Genomic DNA, 11,251 nt, shown 5'->3' on the forward strand with positions numbered 1-11,251 from the left:
GCCACGGCTCACGGGCCCAGCCGCCCCGCGGCACGCAGGATCCTCCCGGACCGGGGCACGAACCCGCGCCCCCTGCATCGGCAGGCGGACTCCCAACCACTGCGCCACCAGGGAAGCCCTCTTGTTCGCTTTTTGAAATAGGTTTTAAAAATTCAGACTTCCAGGAAAGACTTTCTTTTCTACATATTAGGTTAACAGAACACTAGCTGTGTGGTTCCAACCTCCGTCGTTTCTAGGCGGCAAAAATCTCATCGCGTAGCCAGAGAAACAGTCACAAATTCCCATGACACACTTTCAGGCCGTATCTCTCTGCTCTGGGCCTGCTTCAGGACTGTGGGAGTAAGGCAGTGCTGCAGAGATTAGCTAGGAGGCACTTGGAATCCCTCCACACTGCTATTTTGTGCCTCTTCCCCGAGTGAGAAACACAGAGTCCTCTACAAGCACTGTTACGGTTTTTTGTTTGTTTTAATTTATAAAAATACACAGACCTCTATGTTCTGTGTTCTCTGAGCTCTGTGTTAATACACCACATTTAGTGCTATAAAAAAGAAAACTGCCTTGTTGAAAAAGAAAAGCAGAGCCTTGTTTACTCTTGTCTGTCTGTCCACACCAGGATAATTCCTGCCTGACTACCTAAAGTGCCCGAGCGCTTGCAAAGGGATAATTCACTGCCTTTCTCAGCTGTTGAGTGCTAAAATCATTCTCCTTGGGAGAGATGCCATATCTTATCTAGAAAGATACTCAGGAAGCAATGTTTATGATTATTTATAAGGGTGGTAAGCACATCAGACATGTGAATGAGAAAAATTAGGTACATTCTGAGCATTCTTAGGATGCTGTCAGAGAATGACACACATTCCCCATGAAATCAAAGTCTTTCTCCTCTCAATCTCACATATTCTGCTCTGTGTTTCTGAAAATGGGCATCGTTTCTACAAATTGAATCCCATTATCACATGCAAAACACTAAAAATGTGTTCACATAGAAAAACTATTTCAGTAGACTAAATTCAAAATTGTTCTAACGAGCAAGAGGTGGGCTAACCTGCCACAATCTCACAGAATTTGGGAATGGAAAAAGAGTCTTCAGTATTCGCGAATTCAACTTCCAAACAATATCCCTGGCAAGGAGCCTCCTCATACCTGAGGACGCACGCCTAATGGCATGGATGCTCCCAGAGGCCCACCCTTTCCAACTCTTAGAAACAGTTCTTCACCCAGAGCCTGAGATTCCTGAAGCTCACTTCCTCAGCGCCCACTCACCACTCTAGCCTGGCCACGCGGGAAAAGCCTCGACCACGAAGTAGCTCCTTCAGTGGCTGAGTAGCTCTCAGAGGTTTTACTCTTGTAGGTTTGCAATAGGGCCTCGTTGTACTCATTGAGTCTGTTAAAAATTGCTCATTGAGGTGTCTGGGGGGTGGGGGATGTAGAAGAAGGAACTGGACAAGGCCCCAGCGCTCCTGGCTCTCGTCTTCTATTGAGGAAGACAGAAAATAAACAGTTAAACAAGTAAATGTATAATACTATGCCAGGTAATGATAAAAACACTGAAGGAAAAGCAAGTTCAGAGACTGGGAAAGGGGAGTGCTTCTCCCCTAAGTTGGGAGGCAAGGGAGCCCTAATGAGGAGATGACATTTGAGCAAAGACCTGAGTGAATTGAGGGGATGAGCCATGTGAATGGGGGGAGGGGAGGGAGCGAAGGCCCTGCAATGATATATGTGTGATGTTTGAGGAATATCAAGGAGGTCAGCAAGACAGTAAGGGGAAGTGAGACAGTAAGTAGGAAGTGAGGTTTGAGAGGCAGCCAGGAGTCCTGTGGCCTCGACAGGGCCTCACTCTGCAGGGTTGAGAGCAGGGATGTGATGTGATCTCAAGACCCTTCCCATCTTAGTTGCTGCCTTCTCTATTTTTCTGGCTGGCCAAAGTCTCTGTAAAAGGTGGTAACCCTCCAATATTCCAGGTGAGGCCTAACTTGCAGAGTACAGCAGGACCATCCCCTCCTTTATTCTGGACATCATATTCCTATTAATACAATCTGAGACCTCTGAGATGGCGTTTTAGGAAGGAATTTATTGAATTTGCTGTTTTCTTTTGCACATTATACTTTTTTTTCCTTTTTCTTTCTTTCTTTTTCTTTCTCTTTCTTTCTTTTTTCCCTCCATCCCTCCTTTCTTTTTCTTTCTTTCTTCTCTCCCTCCTTTATTTTCTTCCTTCCTTTCTCTCTTTCTTTCTTTCTTTCTTCACATTGTACTCTTAAACCACATGCCCCACCTGAGTTTCTTCCCCACCCTCACCCTCTCCCCCCCTGACCTAATACCTACTGATACCATGGAGCTTAAGGAAAAATCCTAGAGCCAAGTGGGAGCCTACTCAGAACAAGGTCTTTACAGACACGTTTTTGTATTTGCCTCATCCTGGTTCCATTTACCATGTCAGGTTCCAAACATCCTAGACTTGTCGGGATGGCTTTTGGGTGCCCAGTGGTGGATACTTTCCTCCTAATTCTGTCTTATTAGACTGGGCACATTGTCTCAGTTTTTAACAATATTTTTGGACCCTGGTTCTAGCATCTTAATGTATAAGCTATTCCTCCCATCTTTGCCATCAACAGATTTCTTCAGGATATCACTTATAACAACACTGTATAGAGGGCAGCTGAAGATAGAGCCCTGTGGCAAGTCAATAGAGACCTCCGTCAAAGTTGGAATGGATCCATTACCGAGACTTTTGGGAAGCGATTGTTCAGCCAGCTGCAAATCACTCTAATTTGCCCTATATCTACCCTACATCTCTTCATTAATCAACGAGGACACAATAAAAGATTTTTGTCTAAGATACTAAGACATACACGCACCAGCCTTGACCTTCCAGCCCAACCATGCTATAAAACAAAGAAATGAACTTATACCTCACAGTTCTTATTTGCTTTGCCACTTCTCTTACCAACTCTGGACTTTTCCTCCTGGCCTGAGGCTCACCTAACATCCGACACAGGCCATACCTAGAAGCTTGCTTCCTTCTTTTTTACTGTAACTGTACACTGTAGTTTTGTCTTCCTAAATGCATTATACATGTTACCAAAAAGCTGTGATCATTTGAATCATATTCTAAGTATACAATGAACTGTTCATTTCATCAGTAAAGGTACTGATCATTCCCTTGATAAGTGCAATATTTCCAAAAAGGAAACTCTTTTCGAAATACAAGTATAATACTTTCTAATATAGATTTTTGTTTACCTATACTGAACTTTCTCAAAACGTATCATACCTTCCAAGACAATAATAACAGACCAGGGCTGCTGTAACTTGAATCACCTGTAAATCCAACACCTGGCACATGATGTCCTCCTGCCAGGAAATTCTTTAGCCTCAAATCTTCAGACTCAGTAAAATAAATAGTATTTCTATTAATTGGTAGTTCATGTGACGATAAACAAAAGCAGTTTCCATCTGGTTTTACATTGATCCTGAATTACTTTCAAGTCAACCTTGTGCCCCTTTTGCAAACTAGATCACAAATCTCCACGAGGGCAGGGGTCATGTTTGTCTTGCCATTTACTGCCTTCACAGAGTCAGGCACCACACCTGGAACATATGTAACAAGGGCTCAATAAATGTTTCTTGAACAGATAAAATGAGCAATAAACAAATGTATGTTTACAAAAATAATACTTTATTCATAAAATGATTTTAGTTTTGCCAAGGATCAAATAGAGACATGCCCAATGCCTTCTAAAATGGAATTTTGGGGGCAAAAATCACCATCTCAGGTACATAAATAATAGTAAAATTCTCGATAGCAATTCTCGCATATTTTGGTCTCAGGACTCCTTTAACACTGTTAAAAATCATTGAGAACCCCAGAGTTTTTGCTTATATCGGATACATCCATCAACACTTACCATATTAAAAATTAAAACAAAAATTTAAAATGTATTAATTCATTTAAAATAATAGCATTGACTCAAAATATATCAACATAATTCATGTTTTGTGAAAATACATTTTACATAACAAAAATAAATTAGTGAGAAAAGTGATATTATTTTAATTTTCTGTAAATCTTTTGAATGTCTAGCTTAGTAGAAGACAGCTGGATTCTCATACCTGCTTTTGCATTCAGTCTGTGGGCATGTTACATGACATGTAGCCTTCAGAACAGGGGTCCCCAAACCCTGGGCCAGGCTGCACAGCGGAGGTGAGCGGCCTGCGAGCAAAGCTTCATCTGTATTTACAGCGGCTCCCCATCGTTTGCATTACCACCTGAGCTCCTCGCCCTGTCAGCATTATGGTGAGTTGTATAATTATTTCATTATATATTAAAAATAGGAATAAAGTGCACAATAAATTTAATGCGCTTGAATCATCCTGAAACCATCCACCCCCCACCGGTCCGTGGAAAAATTGTCTTCCATGAAACCGGTCCTTGGTGCCAAAAATGTTGGGGACAGCTGCTCTAGAAAACTCCACCGTACACTCAAGAATGAGACTAGGGCTTCCCTGGTGGCGCAGTGGTTGAGGGTCTGCCTGCCGATGCAGGGGACACGGGTTTGAGCCCCGGTCTGGGAGGATTCCACATGCCGCGGAGCAACTAGGCCCGTGCGCCACAACTACTGAGCCTGTGCGTCTGGAGCCTGTGCTCCGCTATGAGAGGCCGCGATAGTGAGAGGCCCGCGCACCGCGATGAAGAGTGGCCCCCGCTCTCCGCAACTGGAGAAAGCCCTCTCACAGAAACTAAGACCCAACACAGCCAAAAATAAATAAATAAATTTAAAAAATATATATATATTTTTTAAAAAAGAATGAGACTAAAAGAGGCAAACAGTGTCTTGATATTATTATGAAAATAGTTTTGACCTGTGGAACCCCCTTGAAAGGGTTTTGAGGACCCCAGGAGGCCCTGGACTATATTTTGAGATCCACTATTCTAGATGTTTCCACTATTCTAGATGTTTCCATCTAGATGTTATTCTAGATGCTTAAATAATAATAGCCACTCAATTCATAAATTTTCTTCTTTCTCTTGAATATTAGAAAGTTCAGAACAAAGTTGAGTAATCAGTTCAGGCCAGGAATTAGAGTCTGTCCATCTCTGCCACTCTGCTCAACTGCAACCTGTTTGCCACTTGACTTTTACATCTTTTTAATGTTAATGGTTTTTTGTCATATTTCTTCTGTTTTTATTAGAATTTGCTCCAATCCTTTCTGGAAGTAGGTTGGATGTTTTAAAATGTAGGTATGGACTTCCCTGGTGGTGCAGTGGTTAAGAATCTGCCTGCCAATGCAGGGGACACGGGTTTGAGCCCTGGTCCGGGAAGAGCCCACATGCCACGGAGCAACTAAGCCCAAGCGTCACAACTACTGAGCCTGTGCTCTAGAGCCCATGCGCCACAACTGCTGAGCCCGCGAGCCACAACTACTGAGCCTGCATACCTAGAGCCCATGCTCCGCAACAAGAGAAGCCATGACAATGAGAAGCCCACGCACCGCAACAAAGAGTAGCCCCTGCTCGCCGCAGAGAAAGCCCGCACGCAGCAACGAAGACCCAATGCAGCCAAAAAAAAATAAATTAATTAAATAAATTAAAAAGAAAAAAAATGCATTTTTAAAAAGTACTATTAAAAATAATAATAATAAATAAAGGGTTTTGAGGACCCCAGGAGGCCCTGGACTATATTTTGAGATCCACTATTCTAGATGTTTCCACTATTCTAGATGTTTCCATCTAGATGTTATTCTAGATGCTTAAATAATAATAGCCACTCAATTCATAAATTTTCTTCTTTCTCTTGAATATTAGAAAGTTCAGAACAAAGTTGAGTAATCAGTTCAGGCCAGGAATTAGAGTCTGTCCATCTCTGCCACTCTGCTCAACTGCAACCTGTTTGCCACTTGACTTTTACATCTTTTTAATGTTAATGGTTTTTTGTCATATTTCTTCTGTTTTTATTAGAATTTGCTCCAATCCTTTCTGGAAGTAGGTTGGATGTTTTAAAATGTAGGTATGGACTTCCCTGGTGGCGCAGTGGTTAAGAATCTGCCTGCCAATGCAGGGGACACGGGTTTGAGCCCTGGTCCGGGAAGAGCCCACATGCCACGGAGCAACTAAGCCCAAGCGTCACAACTACTGAGCCTGTGCTCTAGAGCCCATGCGCCACAACTGCTGAGCCCGCGAGCCACAACTACTGAGCCTGCATACCTAGAGCCCATGCTCCGCAACAAGAGAAGCCATGACAATGAGAAGCCCACGCACCGCAACAAAGAGTAGCCCCTGCTCGCCGCAGAGAAAGCCCGCACGCAGCAACGAAGACCCAATGCAGCCAAAAAAAAATAAATTAATTAAATAAATTAAAAAGAAAAAAAATGCATTTTTAAAAAGTACTATTAAAAATAATAATAATAAATAAATAAATAAATAAATAAATAAATAAATAAATAAAAATGTAGGTATGTGTATGTATATATTGGGTTGGCCAAAAAGTTCGTTTGGGGCTTTTGTAACATTGTGCAGAAAACCCCGAATGAACTTTTTGTCCAACCCAATATATACATACGCACATACCTATATATATATCAACCATACAAATTTAATATTACACCTTTATTTCATTCTCAGTATCTATGCAGCTAACACCCTCAACAGGATGAAAATATATACGATAACCACATAAAAGATTAAGACATTCCTCAGGTTGATTGAATGGGCTTAGAGCCCAGAGGACAGGGGCTGAACTGCAAGGAAACAGCTCTCTAAAAAGACACAGTTACATGATAGACAATTTGTCACTCAAGAATTTAGACAGGGCTTCCCTGGTGGCGCAGCGGTTGAGAATCTGCCTGCCAATGCAGGGGACACGGGTTCGAGCCCTGGTCTGGGAGGATCCCCCGTGCCGCGGAGCGACTAGGCCCGTGAGCCACAACTACTGAGCCTGCGCGTCTGGAGCCTGTGCTCCGCAAGAGGCCGCGACAGTGAGAGGCCCGCGCACCGCGATGAAGAGTGGCCCCCGCTCGTCACAACTAGAGAAAGCCCTCGCACAGAAACGAAGACCCAACACAGCAAAAATAAATAAATAAAAATTTTTAAAAAAAGAATTTAGGCAAATTAAGTCTCTAGAGTGTCTGATTTATCCCAGACTCCCACCTGCACCTACCACTTTTCTGCATCAGTGGCTAATTGGATCGAAGCCTAGGATGGTCACCCTTGGGAAATGTCTGCCCACTGCACTTCATTCTCCTGTCAGGGAGAACTGCCCCTCAGTCTGTCTTGGGGCACCCTACGTGCGGCCACCTTGTTTGCATCAGGTTGTGCACCTGCCTCAGGCTGGGCCAACCACATTCTCCCTCCTGGGAATTCGGTATTGGGCTGAGGACGGCCAGTCGCCTGGCTAATCTCTGCAGGAGAGGAGATGTGAGCGTGGTAATCATAGCAGATCATCTCCCACCCAGTCCAGCTGACCACCAAGAAGAAGAAAGTCGATTGCAGAGCGAGAGACAGGAAGCAGAGACGAAGCTGGAGAGGGGTCCTGCCTGGGTGCCTGGCAGCCATCCGTCCTTGGACTTGATGACACACGGCTTTGACTACACACTTCCCTGCATGCTTCAGGCCGCTCAAGTTGATGGCTTGCAACCCAAAGGTCTTAACTGAGGCAAAGACAAAGCCAGAACCATCTGTGGGTTTTTCTTTTTGTTTTTCTTTTTTTTTTTTTTAGATGTTGCGGGGGTCGGAGTTTATTTATTTATTTATTTATTTATTTATTTTTGGCTGTGTTGGGTCTTCGTGTCTGTGCGAGGGCTTTCTCTAGTTGCAGCGAGCGGTGGCCACTCTTCATGGCGGTGCGCGGGCCTCTCACTATTGCGGCCTCTCCCGCCGCGGAGCAGAGGCTCCGGACGCGCAGGCTCAGCAGTTGTGGCTCACGGGCCCAGATACTCCGCGGCATGTGGGATCCTCCCAGACCGGGGCTCGAACCTGTGTCCCCTGCATCAGCAGGCAGACTCTCAACCACTGCGCCACCAGGGAAGCCCCCGTGGGTTTTTTTTTTGACAGCCGGGTCCCTTAAAGGATTCTGGAGAGCACTGCAGGCCCTAAATACACATTTGCTCTTTGAAGGCTTCTACTGGGCAAAAACATCTCTCCATTCAAGGCCAATGAGATTAGGAAATAGCATTTCCTTCAGCTTTACATTCCCGGAGGGCAAATGTACAGATGACTGGAGTTGGCGGTTGACTCTGTGGGTTAGTATTTGCTGAGGGCACACACCCAGGGACTCAGCGACAGAATCCCCAGACGCCGGGCAGGAGGCTGGCTGTTTTGCTTCCAACCACCTGCCTGTTCTCCCTCCTCTCAATCAGCACTCACCACAGCCCTGACCCTCAGTGACCCGCAGGATGACCCACTTTTTAAAATGCCAATTTTTAGCAGCTGGAAACAATAAACGTAGAGGGAGGTGAAGATGCCTAAGGATGGATTTCGCTTTGCCTGTTTTCAAAAGTCGAAAGATGCCCTAGGACTAGGGAACGGCAAGGATGTAGCGCAAGAGTCACAGAATGCTGGTGCAACTCCTGCCTTGGCGCCGCGGTGGGACCGTCAGTTAGTCCACACACCTCCCTGGGCCTCGGCTTTTACCGCCGCGAAATGAGGAGGTAGAAGTAGATGGTCTTTAATATCCCTTTCATCTTCCACTTTCTATAATCTTTGTAGGCTGGAAAGATTTACACAGAACTTCATCTTGATTTTATTACTTGTAGTTCATCTTCTTGTGACAGAGCCGGCGGCAGAGCCGTCGTGCAGAAGTAAGTGGCTCTCTCTCTCTCTGGGATGATTTAAGAGGTGCTGAAAACCCCGAGTACCTCCCTCACTGTTTTGCCACAGCAAAGGCCTGAAGCCTCCCTGTCCCAGAGCCAGCCCTGGCATCCAAGTATTGTCTGTCGATGGCCCCGGTGAAAAGGCAAACACCTACATTGCCCACTGTTTCTCACGGAGCAGATTAGCCTGGACTTGCCTCTGGATTCCCTAGGAATGGGATCCAGCAGAGGCACCATGTCCGGGAAGGGTCTGGGGCCCAGGGCACGGCGGTGGCAGCCACGCTCAGGCAGTCAAGGGTACAGGGGAGCCCACGAGCAGCAAAGGCTCCAAGGCCAGATGAGGAAGCAGCTCTGAGCCAACTGTACTTGCAAAGGGAGGTGGGTTGTCAGATTCATTTGACTCCCCTGATTCTCTTCTCCTCTTCAGGGTGCCTGGCAGGAAGCAGGAGATTCTCTGACCACCCTCCAGGGGTCCCTCCCCAACACAAGGAAAGCCTGCCCGAGGCCCCCATAGGCTGTCGTGAAAAAAGACTAGGGAAGTTGACCACCTGGAGGCGACAGCCCGATTCTGCTGTGGAGCAGCTGCCCGGATCCACTGAGGGGCATTGCCGGGGCTCACGCTACTGCCACAGCCGGCCCGGGCACCGGCTTCCTTCCTCTCCTGGCCGTCTGCCTAAGGAGCCACAGACCCACCACGGCACCCACCCACCCCAAAAACAAGGCTTGGGTGTCAGGTTGTACTAATCCTCATTTCTGGTGGCTTCAGATCTTAACCTGTAGAAAAGGAGGAAGGATAACCAGGAGGAGAACTTCGCAGAGCTGCCGTGGGGGATTTAGTCAATATGGGAGCTGTATGAGGTTTAGGAATAAATGAACCATCGGCTAGCACCCTGAGGTATTATTCTACAACACGGCATCTTAAACACCGATTCCCCTGCACTGTATTGGAACATGTGTCAAACATGTTCCCTCGGACTCTCTTGGAAGGCTAGACTTCTCAAATCCTTACCTCGTTTTGGGGTGACGATTAGGGTGTGTACCGGTGACTGATAAACGTGTAGATATTAAGTAGAAGTAAAAATAGCAACTGAAGCCCAAACCATCCTTAGCGGTATCTTGAAATCTTCTGAAAAGAAACTACTATCCAAGAGCCTAAGTGAACCAGGTGTATTTTGTATTCGCTGGGGATAAACAGGAAAGGGGCACACATACTTGGGGGACCACAAATGTCCCATCACCATCACTACCCATCTCCTTAGTCTCCAGAGTAGACAGTTTGTAAAACACCAAAGGGGCCAAAATCCCAGTTTTTCCCAGGGGTTCTTCATGGCCCAGCAGAACTTTCTGGGTATGTTGCAAGAGTGCCATTAAACCTTCAAGTTTAACTTGACTTGCTGGTCTCCCCGCCCTCACTATCGTAGATTTCCTTTGTAGAAGAACGGGAATTGGCGGGATTTAAAAACTCTTATTGGAGAGTCCAGCAATTTTGCACCGGGGATATGGGCCTAGGGCCCAGGGAATCTCCCTAATGAGCCACAAGGAGACTCGGGTTAACTGGAGACAACAGCTCCTTAAGCACTCCCTCCGGAGAGAGGCTAGGAATTCAGATTCCTGCTAATGAAAGGCCTCCTCAACATCCTGAGGGGTAAAGATGCACTGATTATGTCCATTGTGAAATACAAGTCTGGATGAATTCTGAGCACATACCTACCTGCAAATCTACCTACCTGTGCTCCGGACAAGGCATGGATTCAATCGGTGCTAAAGCTGTGCCATTTGTTTGAACCAGCGAATACTAGGTCACAGTAGACTAGGGGTTTGGAGTCAGAGAGATGTAGGTTTGAGTCCTGGGTCGGCCACTAAGAGCTGTGTGGCGGTGGCCGAGTCACTTAGCCTGTCCCAGCCTCAGTGTCCTCATGTGCAAATGGGGAATAAAACAGACTCACGCGATCTGATCTGGATCTACTGAGTCTGAAGAAGTGGGAAACAAGACTGTGTGGCCTCATTTCAGGCAGCAGAAATACCACACACTTCTCTGCCTGGGCATTCGGCTCCCTCATTTTCTTCTCTAAAACAAAAGTACTGCCGCTCTTTAATCCGTGCTCAACTTCAAGGGCAGAATCGTCGTGAAAGTGAGCAGACAAGCGGAGGGCGCTGCCACCCGCCCCTGTGCGAATGCCGCGCTTTCCGGGCGCTGACAGGCCGGGCCCGAGGGCGGCCCGGGCGCTGGAGCTGCCAGCAAACTTCCCCGTCTGAATGCCAGCTCGAGAGCCTGGGAACCACACTCTGCCCAGACGTGTGCGCGACGCCGAAACCAGGGAGCCGCCCGCAGCCCTGGGGGCCGGGGGAGGGGAGAGAAGGGGAAAGGGATGGGGTGGGACGAGGCGGAGGAAGGAGGAGGTGGGAGGTGAGAGGAGGCGGGGGAAGGGAAGAGTGGGGGGAAGTT

Source organism: Physeter macrocephalus, chromosome 13, assembly GCF_002837175.3.
Source record: "Physeter macrocephalus isolate SW-GA chromosome 13, ASM283717v5, whole genome shotgun sequence".
Taxonomy (NCBI): domain Eukaryota; kingdom Metazoa; phylum Chordata; class Mammalia; order Artiodactyla; family Physeteridae; genus Physeter; species Physeter macrocephalus.